Source organism: Caretta caretta, chromosome 7 (genome assembly GCF_965140235.1).
Source record: "Caretta caretta isolate rCarCar2 chromosome 7, rCarCar1.hap1, whole genome shotgun sequence".
Lineage (NCBI taxonomy): Eukaryota > Metazoa > Chordata > Testudines > Cheloniidae > Caretta > Caretta caretta.
Window position 1 is genome coordinate 90,810,402 of NC_134212.1, and position 8,554 is coordinate 90,818,955.

The 8,554-nt window shown below is 47.4% G+C and overlaps 1 protein-coding gene across 9 annotated transcripts in view; it reads right to left on the minus strand.

Moving 5' to 3' along the window:
* Positions 1–1,249, minus strand: part of SGMS1 (sphingomyelin synthase 1) — a 208,142-nt gene extending 206,893 nt beyond the window's left edge. For all 9 annotated transcript variants that reach the window (XM_075130930.1, XM_075130927.1, XM_075130924.1 and 6 more), the window contains exon 1: positions 825–1,249. The gene's annotated coding sequence lies outside the window, so the exon portion shown is untranslated. The remainder of the gene's footprint in view (positions 1–824) is intronic.
* Between the last annotated feature and the right edge of the window lie 7,305 nt (positions 1,250–8,554).

An 8,554-nucleotide genomic window follows, 5' to 3' on the forward strand; every position in this document is an offset into this window, starting at 1 on the left:
TTAGTGACAAGATCATCCTTTTATATGCCCCCTTGTTGCAATTTGAGGTTCCAGACACTACAGCATTTAAAACCAACAGGGCCACATTCATTACTCTCTCTCTCACCACATACATACATACACACACACACACACACACCCCTCCCAACTCCAGCAGCAACCCTCACCTTGGCACTCTAAACCCCTTCATCCATCACCTGTGTGCCCAGCACACTAACCCTTTCCCTCAGCAGCTGCCTCTCCACTCTGGCTCTATGCCCCAATCCCAACTAGGTCTTCCCTAGTTCACTAACCTCTGCCAGCACCTCTCATCAGCTACCTTCTGATCTGGCACACGAAGGCTCCCAGACACTGCCACATCACAACACTGTAATCCAGACAGCAACCCCATTCCTTCCCGGCACACACACACTCTGACATGTCCCCACCCTGTCCTGCAACACTGACACCCTCCCCACCCTAACAAACCAGCCTCCGTGGCCCAAAAACCCTCCCAACACCCTAACCTCACCTTCCGTCCTGGACACTAACCCCTCACCCACCCCAAGGCGCTAATCCCCTCGCACCACAACCATCCCTCCACAATCCCGGCTCGCCAACTACCCCCTCCCCAGCTCACTAACCACCAGCCCCCTGACTCAGCTCGCTGCCCACACCAGCCCCGGCTCGCTGCCACACACACACACACACACACACACAGGCGCGCGCGCCCCCAACGCTCGCTGTTGCGGGCTCTCGAGGGCGCAGCCGGGTCCCAGGGACGGGGGCTGCCTCCGGGCACGGGGCCCTGGGCAGGATCAGGCCGGGTGGCCCCTGGCACTCACCGGGCTGCGGGCCGGGCCGCCTCCTGCAGCGGAAGCCCAGCGCGGGTGGGCGTCGGGGTGCTGGGGACGGGTCGCCGAGGCTCTGGGCGGCTGCAGGACCCTCCGAGCTGTGGCGCACGGCACGGCCACTGGCGAAGTCCCCTGGGCGGCGGCGGCAGAGGCCCGTAGGTCCCGTTCGGCGAGGGGCGGGGAGGGCTCACCCACGTGATGGGCCCGTGTCGTCCTGCGCAGCTGCCATCATCCGCTGGTCTGGCGGGCTCCGCACCCCCCCGGGGGGGGGGACCCGGCAGCGCCCCGCCCGCGCCAGCGGGACCCCCACGGCCGCTCCTGGAGAGCCGCCCACGCCGCCGGCAGCCAGGCCTCGCACACACGGGAGCCCTGGACGAGGCGGAGACTGGAGAACGAGCGAGCTGGGGAGGGTGCCTGCGCCTTCATGTCTCTGTGAGCCTGAGAGAAATGTGACGTGTGAACACTAGAAGGACGCATATAAAACATATACAAAGTGTTATTTGATAGCATGGATTGCAGTGTAAACGTAACGAGCTGTAACTAAAGATAAACACAGCCCAGGCGCCACCCCCGCCAAGTTCACTCAATACACTGCGAACGCACCTATCAACCACAAGGCGGCCAGACTAGAAGTTATAAAAGATGTAGGCCCGGGGCAGTCAGTGCACAGAACAGCACCAACGCATCACACTCCGCTGCCCCTGCCGTCAAAAAGGCCAGTTTGGCCTGACCCAGTAAAAAAATTGCCCAGGCTGAAAACAGGCCATGTGCGAGCGCTGTATCTCACTCCCAAAATTAACAGGGACCTGCAAAAACTGTTGAAAAGCTGCTGCAAAAAATCAAAAAGAGGAATCAAACAGGGACAATGGAAGGAAAAATGAAAGGCCATAGCGGAGGCTAAACAGCCTACACTCCTCAGGTGATGTGGCTCACAAAGTGATCGCTAAATAGCGCCAAGAAGCAAGACTCACCACTGCTCAAGTTACCCAAGTGCTTAGGGAGATGAGACTTGCAAACCATCCTCCAGGCCAGGGACACGGAATCACTCAGGGACAAATGTATCCTCCAGGAAGTGTCAGGGAGATCAGATTGGGAAGCATAATGCTGCATCTTGACTCAGAAACCATAGAGCTGCTTCTTGTTCTTAAGTAGGACCCTACCAACTTCATGGTCCATTTTGGTCAATTTCACAGCCAGGGGTTTTTAAATTAGTCAATTTCACCTTTTTAGATGTTTACATCTGAAATTTCACAGTAGAGTTGTAACCATGAGTGCGGGGGGGTCGCAAGGCTATTGTAGTGGGGTCATGGGATTGCCGCCCTTACTTCTGCCCTGCTGCTCGCAGAGGTTCCGCCTTCCGAGCTGTCCAGCTGGCTCTCTAAAGCCAGTGCAACAGCCAGCAGAAGTGAGGATCACATGATATGGGGGGGGTTACCATATGTCTGGTTTTCCCAGCAGCTTTGGAGACTGATAGCTGGAGCCGCAGCCTTTCCACTCAGGGGTGTGTATGTGTCAGCTCAAGCCACAGCCTCTCTGTGTGGGGTTTGTTTGTGTGTGTGTGTGGCTGTGTGTGACAGGTTGAACTGTAGCCTCTCCATGTGGGGAAGTGACAACTTGAGCTCTGCAGCCCAGGGAGGTTCCCGGAGGTGGGTCTGATCTGCCCTGGGAGCGGCCCCTGTAGGGGAAGAGGAAGTCTTGTCCCTCCACATCCCCTGCTCGGACTAGCAGCTGGAGTCTTGCACAGGGAAGGAGCCCTCACCTGGGCACCAGATTTCACAGGGGAGATCAGATTTCATGTTGCGAGAGGCATTTTTCATGGCCGTGAATTTGGAAGGGCCCTATTCATAAGTGGAAAAGAAGCATCTGTCAGACACTTTCAGGACAAGAGCCTGCCCAGCTGTAACCAAATCCTGGTCACAGAAGGAAAAATAGCTTGTGAAGGGAATGCAGGAGTGCCCTCTGCAAAAAATCTCTGCAGACACTGAGCAGATTATTGAGACTGTAAATCAGAGAGGCTTTTACCCAAAAAACACACAGATCAGACACTAATCTAAATAGTGATGGCTGCTGTCAACTCCAACTAAACCAACCAGGAGCAATCAAGCAGGTCAACCCAGCCTGGGTAAAAGCAGAAGAAGGTTCCTGGAGGAGATAGCCTTGGAGGGGAAAAGAGGGTTAAAAAATGTGTATTGTCCAAGAGCCATGGACTGTAAAATGCCTGGTTGGCTGAGCACTTTGCAGGAGTCACCAGGAGTTGAAAAGGCCATTGTAGAATGTAGGTAAATCGAGGGTAAGTAACCATGTCCAGCAGAACAAATGAGAGTCAAAGCCCATCTCCCCAGCATGACAGAGGGAAAAGAAAGCCACTGAACAGACCAAATGCAAAACGTTGACAACCTACTGACCAGGTCAATGACCCCATCTCTCTCATCTACCAGCAAGAACAGCAAATCAGAGTGAAACCAGGTGTAACCGTTCCAAAAAATGGTTGATGTGCTTCTGAATCCAGTCCAGGAGTTCTGATCGAGGGTCCAGATACAGCAGTAGGTGCTACAACATTGAGGTCATGAAGTTGTTGGCAACCAAAGCCTATCCCCAAAAAGGAAGTCCAGTAAGGAGCCAGCACCATTTCTGCAAGAGGCCTTGTACCCGCCACAGCTGTCTCCCATATCTATATTGTTCAGATCAGAAATAAAAAAAACACTTTCATCCCAGAGGTGCCCCCATTATTGGAATTGTGAGGGCAGCAATTGGGAATCACTACCTATTGCCAAGATCCCAATAAGATCAAATTGTTCTTTGCCCAATTGATTCGAGCAAAGGAAGCCTGTTCGTATACTTGCAGACAGGTGCAAAGTGCCTGCACATAACCTTCAGACATGATAAAATCTGAGATGTCATCAATATAGGCTGACAGACAAACCAGGAAAGCATCCGGCTCCCTGGGCAAAGGCAGGCCAGTCAGTGGGCTTCTTATGAGGTGCAAGAATGGCTCCAGGCTCAGGGCAGATAACATCCCAGACAGAAGGAACCCCTGAAGAGCGCGTCTATGTACTGGTAAGCAGCAGCGAAGACCCCCCATTAATCTTTAGGTTTCAGAGTAGCAGCCGTGTTAGTCTCTATCCGCAAACAGAAAAGGAGTACTTGTGGCACCTTAGAGACTATCAAATGTATTTGAGCATAAGCTTTCGTGAGCTACAGCTCACTTCATCGGATGCATACTGTGGAAAATACAGTGGGGAGATTTATATACATAGAGAACATGAAACAATGGGTGTTACCATACACACTGTAAGGAGAGTGATCACATAAGGTGAGCTATTACCAGCAGAAGAGCGGGGGTGGGGGGGGGAACCTTTTGTAGTGATAATCAAGGTGGGCCATTTCCAGCAGTTGACAAGAACGTGTGAGGAACAGTGGGGAATGGGAGGGGGAAATAAACATGGGGAAATAGTTTTACTTTGTATAATGACCCATCCACTCCCAGTCTCTATTCAAGCCTAAGTTAATTGTATCCAGTTTGCAAATTAAGTCCAATTCCAAATCTTTAAAACACTAAAACATTACAATAAAAAAAAATGAAGTAATTGGCCCAATCCAAAATGTTTCCAATGTTTTAAAAAGATAGACACGGTCAAGTCTATCAAAAGCTCTCTCCTGGTCCACTGCAATAAATCCCACATCCAGATTTAAAAGTTTGTGAAAGTAAAAATATAGAATCACAGAAATGTAGGGCTGGAAGAGGCCTCAAGAAGTCATCAAGTCCAGCCCCCTGTCTTGAGGCAGGAACAAGTAAATCTAAACCATCTCTGACATTCCCAAACTCCAATTATGGGAATTCCACAGCCTTCCTTGTTAGCCTGTCCCAGAGCTTAACTACCCTTACAGTTAGAAAGTTTTTCCTAATCGCTAACCTAAATCTCCCTTGCTGTAGATTAAGCCCATTACTTTTTGTCTCACCTTCAGTGGAGATGGAGAACAAATAATCATTGTCCATGTTTTAACAGCTCTTACTTAGCATATGTGAAGCCTATTATCTTCTTTTCTCAAGACTAAATATGCCCAATTTTTTTAACCTTTTCTCAAAGGGGTCATGTTTTCTAAACCTTTTATCATTTTTGTTGCTGTCCTCTGGACTCTGTCCAATTTGTCCACATCTTTCCTAAAGTGTGGTATTCAAAATTGGACACAGTACATCAGGAATTAAAAACAAGTGATCAAAAATACAGAGGTTAGGGACAAAATATGTTTGAACAAGGTGTATCAAACAGTCCAGATAGTTTTACAGATGATTTTCAAAGGCTGTGATTCGGCTCTTATAATCAGAATAGTGAAAGAGAAATAGGTCTCCAGTTCAGTAAGTCACAAAGGACCCCTTGGGCTGCAGGGTGATTACTGCCCTGCAGCAGATGAGGGGTGTGATGCCTTCCCCCGCCAGGCTGCCACCTGGAACTGAGCCCTCTGTGTCACCAATCTGGGTTCCCTCTTGCACTATGATGCTGTGACAAGCTGCAAAGTCCTCCAGGCTTGCACTCACACCAACATCCAAAAGCAGGGACCACCCCATCTGTGTTCATGAATGCTCTGGCCAGCCACTCATGAACCCATAATAGAGAGGCGGCAGCCAAAATATGCCCCCAGCTCCCCAGCCTAGGACCCCAGAGCTGTACCATCCTGCCCTGGTCAAAAACCTGACCAGTATGAATTTATTACGCAGTCCACCACTTCTACAAAGGAAAGTGGACGTGCACCAACTCTTGTTCCTGAGCTGAGATTTTTTCCCTTTGTACTTCAAACAATACACAGTGTTTTAGGTAAAATATAAAAAAGGTTTATTATCTACAGAAAGATAGATTTTAAAATATCATAAGTGAGAGCAAACAAATCAAAGCAGATTACTTAGCCAAGTAACAAAAATGCAAACTAAGCCTAAAATACTAGTTAGATAGGGTCTGAATTAGCAATATCCCACCCTGGCTGATGATACAAGCAGTCCACCGAGTTTCCGTACACAGGCTAGAAATTCCTTTAGCCTGGGACCAGCACTTCCCCCAGTTCAGTCTTTGTTCCTCGGGTGTTTTTAGTTGTCCTCTAGTGTGGGGAGTGAGGTCCAGTCATGATGTCACTTCCCCCTTTTATATCTTCTTCCAACTTGCTGGAAAGCTCTTTTGCTGTGACCTGTGTCAAACAGTTCTCATTGTGCAGTGCTATCTTGAAGAAGTTTCTATTGTACACAGTTCCTGGGGTAAACCTTGTGCTTCTGTGTATTTCTTCAATAAGCCATTAACATTGTTTGGCCTTTTTACTGAAAGGCTGCTTGTGGGTGTTCTTAACCTCACAACATGTTTCAGGAGTATATACATAGCCACACTTCATAACTTTACATACTATAGCACATACAATCCAACGAGATATTAATGTCTAGCAAATCAAGACTTTTAGAATGATACTTCACAAAGCATACTTTGTACAAAACGTATCATAATTATATGACAGTGGTGAATAAGGGGGTGCTAGGATGTCACAAGAAGCAGCTCCTTCTCTTGGACGCATTCCATCAGGAAGAAAATCTGAACCAATAAGATGCCAGAAATGTTCAAAAATTCAGAGGACAGCCTGTCAATACCTGACCTCTTGCCTGTACAGAACTGCTGGACCATAACAGAAAGTTTCTGTAATGATAGAGAAGCATCCAGACACTACTGTTTCCCACCAGTCAGACAGGGTTAACCCTGGTACGGCTTCTCTATCACTAGCACATCGTAGCTTCAGGCAAGTACAGCACACTGTAAAAGGAAACAGTTGCTTTCTGGATCTCTGCATAGTCAGCCATCACATAACTATCAGGCTGCCAGAGACAATGCGTCTGCTGGCAGTCCACAGTCTTTCTCTCCAAATCAAAATAAAAAACATGTGGCAGCACTGATATTATACAGATGTGTGAAATAGGCCCAAACCAGGGCTCCCTGCTCCTTCTCCTCCAGCAAGCACCTCAGAAGCTGGCACCTTCTCAGTAAGAGTCTGGTGGATCTGCACCAGGTTCCCCACATATACTTCCATGATGTCACATTCCAAGGCACTCATAGCATGATGAAAGGATTGAATAGCAGCCTGGCTATTCAAAGCTCCCAGAACACAGCAAACACCTGGGTAAAATTCAGGTCCTACAACAGTTTGGCATTAGAGCGCCAGGAGGAAGCACAAGCCGGAAGAGGGAAAGACTCACTAACAGAAACACAATGATGTTCAGACAAGTGAGTGGAAGACTGAACAGACATATTCATAGTTGAGTTCATGCTACAAAAGTGATCCAGTATAGTCCCTGAGACACAGTTGGGAGTAGCCCTCAGCCAGGAGTACTGCCTAACTACAGGGTGAGAGCACCTCCAGACATCCATTAACCCAAAAGGCTGAAGGACACAGTGCAGTCAAGCAAGGCCTGAGCAAACATCTGCAGAAAGGAGACAAGGTTGGTGGAGGATGTAATATTTTATTGGTCATAAATAGAGATGTCCACAGCAGAAATAGCACTCCCAATTAGCTCATGGCATATGCTGAATGAGCACCTGTATAGGGTCTTGTGTTTTTTGCGGTCCCAGAATCGTGCACAAACTAACACAGGTGAATGAAACAGCTTGCCAGGAAAAAAAAGGATCATTTGGTCAAGGAGTACATTCTTGGAAAGTGGGCTGAACAGATTGCCACGTGAAGGGGTTCTATGCTGATTCCCATCATGAAGGTAGCTAGGTGCTAAGATGACAGTCATTCAGAGGTGTAAGGGAAGCCGGATACTGCAGGAATGGGGTGGAGCTAGGAGACAGACAAGTGACAAGAGGGGAAGCTTGCCAGAGACCAGCTGTCTAGAATGAGCATAGTGGTGAACTGGCGACCTAAAGGAAAGGCTGGAAATCTGACTACTAGTTGATTAGGGAAAGATTAATGGATTATAAAGTCAGAAGGGGCCAATTGTGATCTTCTAGTTTGACCTGTATAACACAGTCTGTAGGATTTCCCTGAATTAATTCCTGTTCAAACCTTTGCATGACTTTTAGAAAAAAATGCAATCTTGATTTAAAAATTTTCAGTGATAGATAATCCACCACAACCCTTAGTAAATTGTTCTAATTTCAAAAACGTATGCCTTATTTCTAATCTGCATTTGTCTAGCTCCAACTTCCAGCCATTGGATCTTGTTATATCCTTGTCTGTTAGGCTGAAGAGACCATTATCAAATTTTTGTTTCCCATATAGCTATTTATAGACTGTGATCAAATCATCTTAATCTTCTCTTTGTTTATGTAAACAAATTGAGCTCCTTGACTCTATCAGTATAACACGTTTTCCAATCTGTTAATGATTCTTGGAGCTCTTTTCTGAATCCTCTCCAACTTAACAACATCCTTCTTAAATTGTGACACCAGAACTGGACACAGTATTCCGGTAGTTGTCACACCAGTGCCAAATACAAAGGTAATATACATACAAAAAATCACATCAGCCCTTTTGCCAAAGCTTCACTCTAGGTGGTCATGTTTAGCTAATTATCCACCATGGCCCCAAATTCTTTTCAGAGTAATTTCTTCCTGTAAACATGGTCTACATTCTTTGTTTCTAGATATAAGACATTACTTTTGGCCATATTAAAATGAATATTGTCTGCTTTCAGCCAGTTTCCCAAGCAATCCATATCACACTCTATGAGTTACCCTTCGTCATTATTA